Consider the following 14,709-nt stretch of genomic DNA (forward strand, 5'->3'; position numbering starts at 1 on the left):
TTTTTTTTAAGTTTATTTATTTTATGTCTTATAAAACATAAGTAGTGAGTTGTTTTCTGTATGTTAGAATATAATTTATTATTAATTTTTTTTCTCAATATAAAATTAGATTAAATATGTTTTTTATATTAATTATCGAGAGTTCAAAGAGTAACAAAAAACAAGAGAGATCCAAGGGCAACCAGCAAGCCCAAGAGGTCAAACCAGGGAATCAGAAATCACATAATATAAAGAATGAAAGTACAAAAAGAGAGGAGGCTCCCAAAACAGCTAAGTGAGAATATCATCCCAATTTTCTAACTAGATCATCCAGCCTTGTGGACCTTCCATCTAGACAACCTTCTTCCTTTCCAGAATTTGAGCATACATGTCAAGTTTCTCATACAGAGGAGTACCATTGTTTTTAATTTCTTTAACCAAGTTATCAACAGCTTTGTCAAACACACTTTTGTCTTCTATGATACAAGCTCATTTAAATTTGTGGTTCATTTCATATACAAACATAGAAGCCTATCCATCCTTAAGAAACCTCAAGAGCTTTTTGCATTCCAACCTCATAATGCAGCAAATTTGCAAACCAATCTTAAAATGGGTGAGTTTTCTATAAAACCTAGTAAGACTTCTGTCAATGCCTTGAAATTTGGCTTCATTTTTAAATTTCCAAATGTACCAAAGAATGAGAGATGAAAGAATGTGCCAAAAAAGGTTAGCATCTTTTCTTAATCCTTGTATAAAACTAGTAACAATCTCAAAAGTATAAACATGTTTAGTAATATAAATGTCAAACATTAACCAAATTTCTTTAGCAAAATTACAATAAAAAAATATATGCCTCATAGTTTTAGGGACTCTACAAATGGAACAAGTATCGAATCCAGTAAGATGATTTCTAATAGGAAGCTTGTCAAGAAGGAGCTGCCATTTAAAACATTTAAATTTAGGGGGAATAGGGGATTTCCATAAAATGTCAAAGGATTTGTGCCACTCAGTAGAACTGAGATTACAATACCAAATCTTGTTAATATGTTTAGTCACAGCAGTGTCAAAGTTAAGAAACTTATAAATATCTTTGGCTTTAACTTTGGTAAGCAGAGATCCATCCCTCCATCTAAAAGATAAATAACAATGGGAGTCCACATGAGTACTCCTAGGCAGATTTAAAGAAAAATAGGCATTCTTTTTTTTTATCAATGAAAAGCAGGCATTCTTAATTAAATTATAAGTTCTGATTTGGGAATTAGAAAGGTTATAGATTCTGGACAGATTGTACCAGCTAATGAGATTATTATGTTCCAAGATGTCCATAATGCATTTAATGCCCTTAGAGTTCCAAGATCTAGCAGAGCATCCTTTAATGAGAGCAAGAGGTTTTTCAGAATTAGTAAGGTTCCACCAGATAGAACACTCTCCATGAATAGTATACAGGTAGTCAAAGTTGGAATTGTCAATGAAACCTCTGACCAACTCCCAAGCCTTCCAAATGGATCTAAAGACCTAAGTCCCTTGAATGGCAAAAACAAAGTAGCTAGCCACCAAGTTAGATAAAGGAAGACCTTTTGAATTACAAATGGCCTTTTGAATTTCAAGGATTTGGTAGTTACTAAACATCCAAGTGAGTGAGTAATATATACTATAAGAAGAGAAGATTTTTTGACACACTTGAACCCTTCCTGCAAGAGAAAGAGTTCTATGATTCTAGCTATTTAATTTATTCATAATCTTATTCTTAACCCACCTCCACATATCCTTGAGAGAGGGAGCAACAAAAAAAGGAATACCAAGGTATCTAACAATCTTGTGAGGTCCACCCCAGAGTAGGAAAACTAATTCAACCAATCAGGAGGAGGCTCTTCCCAGCCAAGGATAATAGATTTAGGACTAGAAACACGAGCTGCAGAGGCTTTCCCAAATATCTCAAACTTTTGGTTAAGGCAATGGATATTATGCTGAGAGAGCTCCAAAAAAAGGGAGGTATCATAGGCAAATTGAATGTTTAAAAATTCAAAATTATCAGGAAGGTTAACTCCATGGACTCTAGGAGAGAGGGAATCATCGTAGAGAAGGTAAAAAAGAGCATTAGAAGCTATGACAAACAGGGCAAGAGCAAGGGGGCAACCTTGTCTAATAGAGCGAGAAAGACTAATAGGTTGTGAAACATTACCATTAACTTCAATAAGAGCAATGGCATCAGCAAGCAGAATTTTAACATAACTATAGAAAATAGGAGGAAAGCCAAAAGCTCTAAGCATTTTAACAATGAAATCCCTCTCAATTCTGTCATAAGCTTTTTCAAAATCAACAAGCAACATAGCACTATTACGATTAGAAGTCTTAGCCCATTACATAGTTTCCCAACTAGTGATTAAGTTTTCCAAAATGTATCTACCCTTAATGAACCTAGTTTGAGTAAGGTAGATAAATTTGGGAAGAACTTTTTCATGTCTGGTGGCAAGGACTTTAGCAAGAACCTTGTATGAAACATTTAGAAAAGTGATAGGCCACCAATTCTTGATAAGGGCCTTGTCACCAAACTTGGGTATGAGTTTCATAATAACAGTATTAATAGACGATCCCAAAGAACCATTCTCAAACACCTCAAAGTAGACATTATAAAGATCATGCGTAATCCAATCAATATTAGCTTTATAAAATTTAGCAAGGAGCCGATCAGGACCCAGAGCTTTATCATCCTTAAGCTTACAGATAGCATCAACAATTTCCTAAGGGGAGACAATATCTTGAAGCTGGATAAAATCCTCTTCAGAAATTTTATTAGGAATAAGGCTCATACAACGATCCCTGATATCAACAGGAGTGGGGGAGTCCTCAGAAGAAAAGAGATTAGAGTAGAAATCGTAAAAGGCATTGATGATGTCAGGAAGAGATAGAAGTTCTATGTCCTCAACAACAACCCTGTCAACTCTTTCCTTCACATGGTTTTGTTTTAGAAAGTTAAAGAAAATTTTAGATCCTTTATCCCCAAATTGTAACCATTGGTTTTTGGATCTAATATAAGCTCCTTTAAATTTATCTTGTTGGTGTTTTCTAAGTTTATTTCTAGCAAGAGAAACTTGCTCTGCCAAAAACGAAGATGAAGGTTGGACTTGAATACTGGCTTCCAATGACAAAAGATGTTCAGTTAAATTGTTTTCAATTCTTCTAAAATCTTTGGCATTTTTCTACCCGAAAGTTTGAAAGACCTTTTGCCAAGATTCAATATTAGTATTCCATCTAACAATATGTGAAATATTTTTATTATTCAAATTAAAAGTTCTCACCATTTTGATAGCAATCAAAACATTGGAATCAACAAGCAAGGAGGTATTAAGAATAAATCTCTTAGAATGAGGGGTAGAAAGAGGGATAGCATTTCTAAAGTTGATGGTGGCAGAAATTGGGGAGTGATCGAATAGCATGGTGGGATGGACAGCAATAGTAGGAGAGGAAGTAGAAGAAAAGAATGAGAAAGAATCAAGGTTGGCGTAAAACCTATCGAGCCTAGAATTAACCCAATTGGCACCCTCCTGGAAATTGCACCAAGTGTATTTAAGAATATCTGATGTAGAGCCAGTGAGAGTTGACATGGAAAGAACCCAATGAGATGTAGAGTGCATTATTTCAGTGTGTAGACAAGTATGGGGCGCACACATTGACACCATCCTAAATGTCCAAGAAGTGCTCAACACAAAAGGCCATCTTTAATTGAAGACCACTCGTGGGGATACACTAGGTCATGGTAATGTACTACTTGTAGATGTCAAATCGAATATGCCATTCGATTCTTGTTGAGAGGGAAGAAGGTGAGCAAGGGCATCTATAAAGTATTGAAAGAGAGGGAGTCGATCTATCTCAATCCCAATCAAGCCTAGCTCGGTAGAAGCCTACACATATCAGCAATGGGCTTTGCCAACAAGGTCGAATCCAGCAATGGACATAGACTAGGTCAAAGATGACTCTAAGCTTGAAGGGATGAGCCTCAAACTCGACAGAAATAATGCTATAAGGAGTGGATTGATGACATCTAATGGTGTGTTGAAGTAGAAGGACTTGTAGCCCTCTTAACAAAAGTCTAGTCAATATCAAGAGAGGGCCCCCACACAATAAAACCATACAAAATAATTAGACTGACCAAGAATTCCATGAGGGACAAGTTGGACATAGTGTCTTGAAAGTGATGTGTGAAGCACTTCCTCTCAAGCATAGCTAGGGATCTGATCCTTTTGTTGGCTTTGGGCATCATGGTGGGTCTCAAGATGAAGTGGGGACCAAAGAACTTAACCTCAAGGTAAGTATATGAGGATGCAATCTCAATCGCATGACCCTGAAAATAGATGTGAAGATGGGAGGTCTTTAGGCAATTGAAGAACATCACCTGAGTCTTTCCCATGTTCATCACTAACTATCTCAAGTCACAGAAGGAAACCAAATCATCAAGAATTCTTTGGAGGCTCTTCAAAGAAGAAGCCAAAAGAACCACATCATCTACAAAAAGGAGAATGGAGATCAAGACTTGGTGCAAATAACAACTATCACTGGGGAGTGAAGGATCACAAAGAAAGGCCTCAAGCTCATGGCTATAGGTGCCAAATAAAGTGGGAGAGAGAGGGAAACCTTGCTTCATCCTAATGGTGCTCTAAATTGGATCAGAGACCCCATGAGGAGTCCTAAATCTACCCACCACAGACTCATAAAATCTCATAATGGACGCTAGAAGAGTCATGAAAATTCCAATATCTATGAGTTGCTGAAAAAGAGCCTCCTTGCGAACAAAGTCAAAAGATTTGTGAAAGTCAACAAAGTAACAATAAACTTTTGTCAAGTGTTGATGAGTTTCCTCAATGATAGACCAAAGAGTCAATATGTTATGTAGTCTCAAAATCAGTCCAAAAGTTGGTATGCCCTTTTGCATAGAAATTCCTCATGTCAAGCTCTCTGGAGAGAATAGTGTTTAACACAGTAGCATAGAGTTTGGAAAAGTGTGCCTAATCATGACGGTCTTGTAGTTGCTGAGGTCAAAATCCAACCCGATCTTGTGAATGGGGTAGATAATGTGTCTCAACTAGGAGTTGGGGGAACCTAAGAAAACCACTCTATTAAAGAGTACGACGAGGGAAGAGCCCAAGATAGTGTAACCAAGCTGGAAGAGTTATGTTAAGAACCCTTCCTCATGTGTCACCCTACTAAAACTCATGGATCTGATAGCCTCATTGACACCAAAGAATGTGAAGAGATGGAAAGGGGTTGGAGTGAGGTGGAGGGAGGGCTTGTCCTAGATGTCATAGAGAATACAGGTGGGGGAGACTAAGGAACTAAGGTCTAGGGGTGGAGGGTGGGGGAGTGACGAGGAAACAACAAGAACCAAAAAAGCTTGGGGAAATGCAAGAGAGAGGCGCATAGAGTCCAACACTGGGATACAATGCGCAACCACTTCTTCGAATGAAGAAGGTAGTAGTAAGAGAGATGTAGCTGGGTGAAGGATGAGGAGTCGGTGGTGTAGCTCAAATGAATCACATGATGGGAATATTTCCACTCATCATCGAGACATTTGTTCATAGGATATGTATTCCTCTGTTTGGAGCTTCTCAAGAAAGTGTTAGTCCTGTGAGGGATGGAGAGGATCATAGACTCTTGAAGTGTGAATGCTAGGAGGTCAAACATGGAGTAAGTGTCAGTGGGCTCAGTGAAAGAGACTTGGGGAAGGAGTCACCTAAGATGGAGGGTGAAGAGCTCATGCTCACACTCTGAGAAGTGAAAGGAAGTATGGGTGGGGGCAACATAATGGGGTGATGGGGGGCAAGCATAGAAATGCAAAGAGGGGGGTTGAGCAAGGCATAGTCAACAAGGAGGAGGCAAGAGATAGTTAAGTGGTTGATGGAAGGGATGGAGGCATGAGAGATAGCATAATCGACTATGTTCACACCACCAAATTCAGGCTAATAGGTGAAGAACTTGGAGCCAACAAAATGGCCATTCAGGTTCACCAAAACAACATCACAAAATTGAAGGAGATGGCCCCCATAGCATGTGATAGGCCCCAAACTATCCTCAGAAGAGTATTAAAGACTAAGATGGAAGGATCCATCTAAGAGGTACACAATGAATTAGACCCACATAATATCATGTTGAGGGCTATGGATATCCCTGGTACGTGCATTAAATTCCCCTAAGATGATGATGTCATCCATGATGAAAAACCTAGAAATGCACTCGTGTAAGTTCCTATAATGGTCCCCATCATCCACATTGTGTACTACATAGGGAAAGGTGGCTGACAAAAAGTAGCAAACAACAAAAAAGATGTATCTTAAATGAGGGGCAAAGTGGTCAATATGGACCCACATGAATCTAGCCAAAGAATTAGAGTGAATGACTAAGGTAGAACCAAAAAGGTTGTTGTGGATTAGGTAAGGAACCCCATCAGAAGTCCTTAGCTCCTACTTATAAATGGATAGCCACTAGTACCCAATGAAGCGAAGCAAAGGACGAACATGACTCATGAGTCTCAATGACAACAAGGATATCAACAAAGCTAATGACATCCTGAAGAAGACTTGGCAAGGACCAAAAGGTGTTCTTTCCATTCTAACAGTTGAGAAAAGAGAGCCTTTCATTCACCAACTACCATTGAGACTGTCATTTGGTGTTGTCATCCAACCTCGATTCCCACCCAAGAGGAGGACAATCTCAAATAATAACCCCAAGGTTCCTAGTAATAGTCCACTTGTTGTGCCTAGCCTCAACCACTAGGCCTTAAGAATGTTTCAACTCTACCACATGTGATCTAGTGAGGTCCTCGTCAAGAAAGATTTTAGTGGGAAGAGAAAATTGCTTCCTCTTCTCTCTAAGAGCTCGCAAGTGGTCAACCAATGTGAGGAACCTAAGAAAATGAATGCCATCATGTCCAATCCAAGCCCTATCAAGTGAAATATATGAAATGCCCAATTGCTCACTCAGAAACGAGTAGCATGTAGGGAGAGGAACAAAGGATGAGGGAGGAAGACCTCAAACACAAAGGTAAAGTTCTTAAGAATGCTAAATAAGCACTTCTAACAACTTCTCCTAGACAACCTTTTCCAAATCAGAGGGAGGTGTAGTGTCGGTGTTGTTGAAAATCTACTGCTTTGTTTCTATCAAGTGGGAGGTTTGCTTGTTAACGAGCTTGATTTCCTTGTCCTTATGGCTACCAAAATCCCCAAACTCCTCAATAATGGAGCTAATATTTGTTTTAATGCATGTTTTTTTAGTGGTGAAAGTTCCAAAGAAATCTTGGATAAACAAAGAATTAGTAACAATGTGTTGTTTCAAGTCAAGTTCCAATGTCTCAGAAAGGGATTGCATAGCATCCCAAAGAGGGTGATTCTCAATCAGAGTTGTACTATCAATCTCGAGTTAGCCAATCACCATTACCAAGGGGAGATACAGCATAGCAGGGCCAATAGGAATGAAGAGCTGACACCTAGGGCAAGCTAGGGAGAGTCATCGTCACCAGCAATGGTGAAACAATTGTTGAGTAACAAAAATAGTATTATTCCCATAATAGTAGTGAATTTTCCACACACAAAAAAGGACCATAAGAAACAAAGGTTATTTAAGACAAAAGAAGGGAACTCTTCAGAATTATCTTCAAATTGGTAATTATTTAAATTTCTAGTAGTTTCTGATTTTAGAAATAGATAGGTTAAGTTTCTAGATCTAGGCTACAATGTTGACATCTTGGATCCACATTAATACAACATCCTTTATGATCGAATTGAAGCTTCAAACAACATCGTCTCTTCCTCTATTAAACTTCCTTGTAAGAGTGAATATTACTTCCTTGTAAGAGTGAATATACTTTAAATCTCTTCTCCTGATTGAGAAATTAAGAGGATTCAGAAAATGTTCTTTTGGAGAAATAACAAATTTTCTTGTAGTTGAAGGGCAGCCAAACAATGTTGTTGATCTTTGTAGAGATCTCTAGTGGGGAAGAAATCTATACCTTCTCTCCTCCTCCTGCCTGCTCTAATTAGGGCCTTCAATGTCAACATGTCCGTGACGTTTGATCAGGCCTGACGTACTTATCCTCCTTCCCCAGATCCCATATTCTACTTCGTAACAAGGTTTTGGCGTCGTAAATGATCCCATTTTGCAGGTGCACTCCTAAATCTGGCTGCAAAAACATTATCACTGCAACCTAGTACCAATTGACTCCTCCAAGGGATTCTACTTCTCAATCGTTGCCTTTCAACTAGCAAGAGTCGAATACCCTTTTTATATTAATTGATTTCTATATCAACAGCGTAAAACAAAAAGCGAATACAACGTGCAGCTATCCCCGGCCACCTGCCAGTGGAGACCGACGAGTCCCAAATCTGCACGTTGTAAAAATGAGGGGCGTTGATGGGGACCCGGCGGAAGGGAGTTTGTAAAGCCGTTGAATAATGGCCGTTGGATTGAGTGGAGGAGGGGTCCCTCTTTTGTTTGGGCGCCATTAATGGCAGACGTCAAGGATGGGCAGTGAATATATAAATAAAGAAATGCGTTGGCATGGGGATGATGCGGGGCCTCCTTGCTCCATCCTCTGCCGATGCCACGTTTTGTTTGCATCTCTGCAGCTACCCACATTTTTGATTATCTGCTCTCCTCCTCCTGTGACTGGACTTTTTTTAACATTGGGTAAAGAAGAATCTGCAGTGGACCCAATTTTGTTTGCTTGTCTTGCCCCAAGAGTTTGTTGGAGCAAAGGACAAGTTGTGCTGAAACAGAGGGAAGATGGAGTTAAAGGTAGAATTTTAAGTGGCACAGGGTCTTGAAATTTTAACTTGTTTAAAGTGGGATACGTCAGGAATAGTTGAGAAATCGACATTTATCGGGCAACATGAATGATTGAGGGCATGTTCAGGCGGTGAAGAGACATTTTTTAATTGCCCCCTGCCCCTGCAGCTGTACAGTTTGCGCCTCCTCATTGGCCTTGAAACTGGTAATTGGGTAGATAGATCCGTCTGTAGATCTTCCAGTTGTTTAATGACTTGTGAAATGCTAGTTAAAGAGTTAATCGCCCGCTAAAATTGGGTCGCGTGCTATCATTAGGGCATCTTTGGGGGGGAGGGATTCACAGCACCTATAGACGGAAATCAAAACAGTTAACCTATTTTTGTGGGAGACTGGAAGTCTTTAATTGCTTGCAGTCATGGAATATAGCCCTTATTTCTATATCAACAGCGTAAAACAAAAAGCGAAACAGAGAATGACAAACAATGGATCGGACAATCAGCATTCTAAAATGAAGAAAAACTAGTTCTCTGTAACTTCAGCAAAAAATTTCTAATATCCTTATGATTTTTCTTACTTTGAAATCGTGTGCATTTTATTAAGCAGATGATAGCTTAGTCACTTATTAAGATTTCATGTCTGTACCATCCAAATTTGTTTAGATTTCTATGCTTATCAGACATCGTATACCTGTCTTTTAAAAACGCCGTGTTACAAGTAAAGAAAAATGTAGAGGACAGCTAGTTCGCAGGTAAACATTACATTAAGAATTTATAACATTAAATCATATACATTAGCCCTTTGAAGGAACGGCTTTAGAATGAACACTGTTCATCATTTCATCAGCTAAAAAATAACCTTCATTCAAATACATTAGCTGGAAGTTACAGAAACATAAGCAGAAATTAACAAATAATCTCAAAACTTAAAACTAAATGAAACAATTTTTGTAATTATAACTACGGAAAATGCAAGAACACAAGATTTGTTTAATACTAATTACTTTTTCTAATAGAATTCAGTCTTCAAAACTCCTATAAATACCCATATGGTGCTCTGCTATAAAAGTTTGGACAGAAATACATTTTAAAGTGCCTTCTCAACAGCTTGAAATTTCAAATTGCTGCAACAATATAAATAAGATAATTATCAGAAATTCATTAATTTTAGCTGCAAATAATTTGCTAAATTACATGGGCATTGGACTCCTCCTCCTTGCTGGTATTGAAGGAGTGGCTCATTGTAGTTCTGGGGATGCTAAATGAAACAGTGTTGCTTGCGGGGATGGATCAATGTTGGTATGTAAACTGTTTGACAAAAGCTCTGAAAGAAATGTAATTTGAGGAAATGCTGTGGGTTGTAGGATTAAAAACAAAAAGAAACCATTCTGTGGAAAACTTAAAAGAGCAAAAATATCATAGAAAGCAGGGGAAACTGGAGCTACAAAAAAACCGATTAAAATGAAAAGCTTCTTTTATTGAAAGGAAACAACTTTCCCATGCTTAAGTTCAACCAGTCTTAAAATTATTTAAGCAGATTTCACTCCAACATGGTTTCAGCGTGGATTAGTATTTACTTTTGTGTTGTTTTGTCTATTTGGCATTGTATAACCATTATAACAATAAAATTGTCCATTATTGGAGATATCAAGCTATTGTCTGGTTATCGAGAAAATCTATGCAAAAGACAGAAAAAAACCCTACCTACACAGATGCCAGACTAACTCATGCTCTGCTCCCTTACCGTCATTTTCTCAGAACATTTCCTCTTCCTGGCAAACAGGGTAAAAAAAAATACAAAGATGAAATGATGAACAAAATGGGCTCAGCAATCATGCAAATACGTTCACCGGACAGCCGAAGCCGCCCTCCTACAAGAGGTGTCAGAAATGCATTTATCATCGTTGCCCATTTTAAGAGAACAATACAGCACTATTTATTACACCCTAATTTCGGTTCAGTTCTTCCCCTCCACGAATACAGACGTTTCAGAGTTTGAGGCAGCAACTATTTCAGGTATATAAAGGAAAAGGAGGTTTTGCCTTTGCGCTTGGTAATATTCCCAGACCTAACCTTCTATATTTGGTTTGGAATTTAGGCTTGGTAATTCAATATATAATTATTGTGGGGGCGTTTTGGGTATTGATTAGTATTCCTACTTAGCCACGGTGGCTTGGAATTTGCCCTCTAATTTGTTTGTTTTTCTCGCGAGGGCCCACATATTTTTATTTTATTTTTCTTATTAAGTGAAAGTTCCTAGTAGCTTTGCCTATTTAGAAATTCTAACTCATGAGTTGGATTTCAACAATTTTTTAAGTTTAATTTTGTGAGTGAGTTACTTTCAAAGTGTTGCTTAATACCCACTATGTTTTACACTAATTGTTTATCACTCAAAAGTGTTAGTACTTGTGGCTGCACAAATGAGCTAATGACCATTTTAAAAAGCTTTTAAATATTAGCTATTAGTACATGTGTGTTCTTGTTTGGTACACTTGTTAAATTCTTAGGGCTCCTTTAATATTAATAATTGAGGTTTAACATGACAAAAAAGATCCCGCAACAGTTTCTAGGGACTTTTTCCTAGGAATTCTTTTATAAATCATGTTGAACCTAATTTCAAAAGACGTTGGTTCCTTTAGGAACGAACATGAAATTTAAGGAGCATATGTTTTTCTCACTTGACTATGCATTAGTAGAAAACTTCTATCTACAATATGATTATAAGGAACATGTAGCCAAATATTTATTTATACATTTTGTGGTATGTCTTTAAGACTTGTTATTCAATGTGGATATAATTTTTTTGTTTAATTTTTTTAAAGGTATAATTCTTTAATGGGGAGAGTAATGTGATTCGAGAATAATGAAAATAAATTCTTGAACTTATATGTGCATCTTACAAATTATGTTTAGTGGCCCCATTCAAGTATTACTTGAGTTCTATTAAACTATAATTACTTGGATTTTATTGTAACCAACTTGTGTTCTACATGAACAAATCAACCACCACTTATATAATCATAGTGTGACACTTAACAAGAGATTATCCTAGATGGTAATAACTTTCCACAACCTATAGATTATCAAATATAGATATTTGGGATAAAAGTGTGTATACTTTGTTGCATCGGTGTTTTGGATAACACTTAGTGGCTCATCATAATATAATAAGAAATTGTCCAATTTGCATACTAAAAAATAGTCTCAATCTTTTATTGTTCTCGAAACCCTATACAAATTCCACTTTACCTTTGCATGTCTCCTCTCCACCAAGCCTTGTTCTTCCATCTTCCCCCTCCATTCAACAAACCCTGTCTCCTAAATCTTCTTCTCAAATCAACTACATTACTATAACCTTTACTAGCCACATCTCACTTTCTATGTTGAAATCTCAACTCTAATACTAACTTCATCTTCAAACAAGCAATCATACAAATAAGAAGCCATTCATAAGGAAGGATGAATAATGATTAAAAGAAAATATAGGAGATCTCAAATGAGCTAGTGACCAGACTAGATCTCCCTTTCCAAGTCTTCGTTATGAGTGACTTAGATCCCTTGGTGAGGACCTCACTATGAATTATTACACTTCAACAAAACCACTTCTCACTCTAGTAGCAACTTCATTTTCAAATAAGTAATCATACAGATAAGAAGTCATTTATAAGCAAGGATAAGTAATGATCAAAATAAAATATAGGACATCTCGTAGGTCAACTAATGATATGGGCATTAGTTGTCTTCATTTAGAGCTAGATCTCCCTTTCCAAGTCTTCACTAAGAGTGGCCTAGATCCCTTGGTAAGGACCTCCCTATGAATTATTACACTTCAGCAACAACACTTCTCATGGGAGAATTAATTTGAAATTATAGATTTAAAAAAAATAGAGTCATTTTCACAATCCCAATGAAGTGCTCAATCATGACATGAGATGTGAGGGGTCCATTTAATTGCATACAAAAAAATTAATTTTAAGAAGACTTTATAATTCACAAACCAAATGTCATCTTTATACAAGAGCTCAAAATTGGACAAACTTGCCTCTAAATTATCTTTTGATCTATCTGGAATGATGGATAGTTCAAAACTACCCTACATATTGAAGAAAGAGGGGATACAATGGTAGAAATCAAACTCTACTTAGCTACATGTTGTCATGATATTGGAATTGATAGCCAACATAATCATATAAATAGGGTTTGTTTCTAATCCAATGATATCCTATTGGCATTTATATAAGGCATGCAATATACATAGGGGAAGGGGTGCATTTGTATATGCAATTTCTAACCTAGTTCAATGTTTAAATAAATTTATTTTTGTTTTTAGTATCTTAATTTGATGTAAGAGCATCCTAGGGAAGTCAACAATCATGTATGAAGGGGCTTCGTGCTCAAGTTTGTGGAGTTATGACTCATGCAGTTGAGGATCTGTTTGAGGCATTTGGGGAACCTTTCCTTAAGTGTGTGTGATGTTTGGAGTCATCATCGTGGAGTTAGAGCCATTTTAGTGGTTGTTGGTAATGTGTTCCTATTTATTGGTAGAGCTTTGGAGATTGTATTTGTGGGCTTTGATCCAAGGGATTTGGTGTGTGCACTCTTAGATTTGGATAGTTGGCTGGCACATGGACCTATGTCTAAGTGTGTGTATTCTTATGCAGTCAAGTATGAATTAGTTATGCATTGTAAACTTGGGTCATGTCCTACATATATAATTTATGTCATGTTTAATATTTGTTGTCAAATCTACTTATGGCTTGAAAGGTGCATTTAATATAGGTGCATTTAATTAATGTAATTAATTAGGCCAAGTTGTGGCTTGGTTTAATACAAGTAGAGGGTCTTGTGGAGTCTAGAGCTATTTTCGTTCATCATGGAGAAGATGAGTAGCTAAGAGAAGCGAAGTGTGAGCAAAGCTAGTAGCTAAATGCGGCTTGGGAAACAAGAAGGTTGCTTGGTGGCTTGCAAGCACAAGTTTAGACTATTCTTGGGGTTTCTACCAATTTGTGCACTTAAACTAGTAAGGATTGGATCTTGCGAGATCTTGTTGAAGCTTTATTGTATTTGTTGATGTATTTGGTTGTAAACTAGAAGACCTTACAGTCGAGCATGTTGGATGAAAATCTTATTATCAAAATTGGCATTGTGTGGATCTAAATCTCTATGTTATTATTTATATTCTATTGTGTGGTTGTTTGTTGCGGGCTAGGACATCTCTTTTGGGGATTGTCCTACTGGTGGTACATCAAGTGGTATCAAAGCGAAGGTTGGATTTGGTTGATTTGTTACAGGGGGTTTTCAAAGATCTTGGAAGATGCACCTAAGACAATTGGACCCTAGGGCAATTGAAGATCTCTATGATGTTGTGGAAGCAAGGATCTCAGAGAAGATTAAGGAAGAATTTAGGTATGAGATGGTGTTGATGAAGAGTGATACGATCGTTGAGATCATAAGTCCTATAGGTGGTGTAGCTCAGTATATGGGTACCGAAGATGGTTATGAGGAAGTTGTTAAAGACTTTGAGGTTGTTGGATTGAGTGGTGAATGTAGAATTGGTCGAGTTGAGAGACCTATGGGAAATAAGGCTAGTCAGTTTGATAGATTTGGATCTCAACTACAGTTGAAGCATAAGATGGAGGTTTCTAATTTTTCATGTACTTTGAATCCTAAAGAAATGATTGATTGGATTGGTGAATTAGAAGACTACTTTGAGTTAGAGGATATTGAAGATCCACTTAGAGTGAGGTTAGCACAAACTAAGTTGAAAGGACATGATGCTTTATGGTCGATGGAATTGCAATGAGATAGAGAAATGAAGATCACTAGATGGAGATTGATGGTGACTAAAATGAAGGCTAAGTTCATTCCTATTGATTATGAACTTGATTTGTTTAAGAAGTTGTAGAATCTGAAGTAGAAAGATATGACTATGAAAGATTATACAAAGGTGTTTTACAAG

The 14,709-nt window shown here is 37.3% G+C and overlaps 1 non-coding gene across 1 annotated transcript; it reads right to left on the reverse strand.

The window, feature by feature from the left end:
- Positions 1 to 10,572: 10,572 nt before the first annotated feature.
- On the reverse strand, positions 10,573 to 10,659 carry LOC149546032 (small nucleolar RNA snoR1). The gene has a single exon (XR_016354962.1). It is a non-coding gene; the product is annotated as a small nucleolar RNA snoR1 (small nucleolar RNA).
- Between the last annotated feature and the right edge of the window lie 4,050 nt (positions 10,660 to 14,709).

This window comes from Cupressus sempervirens, chromosome 7, assembly GCF_028749045.1.
Source record: "Cupressus sempervirens isolate cs-2001-9-10 chromosome 7, ASM2874904v1, whole genome shotgun sequence".
In the NCBI taxonomy this organism is placed as follows: Eukaryota; Viridiplantae; Streptophyta; class Pinopsida; order Cupressales; family Cupressaceae; genus Cupressus; species Cupressus sempervirens.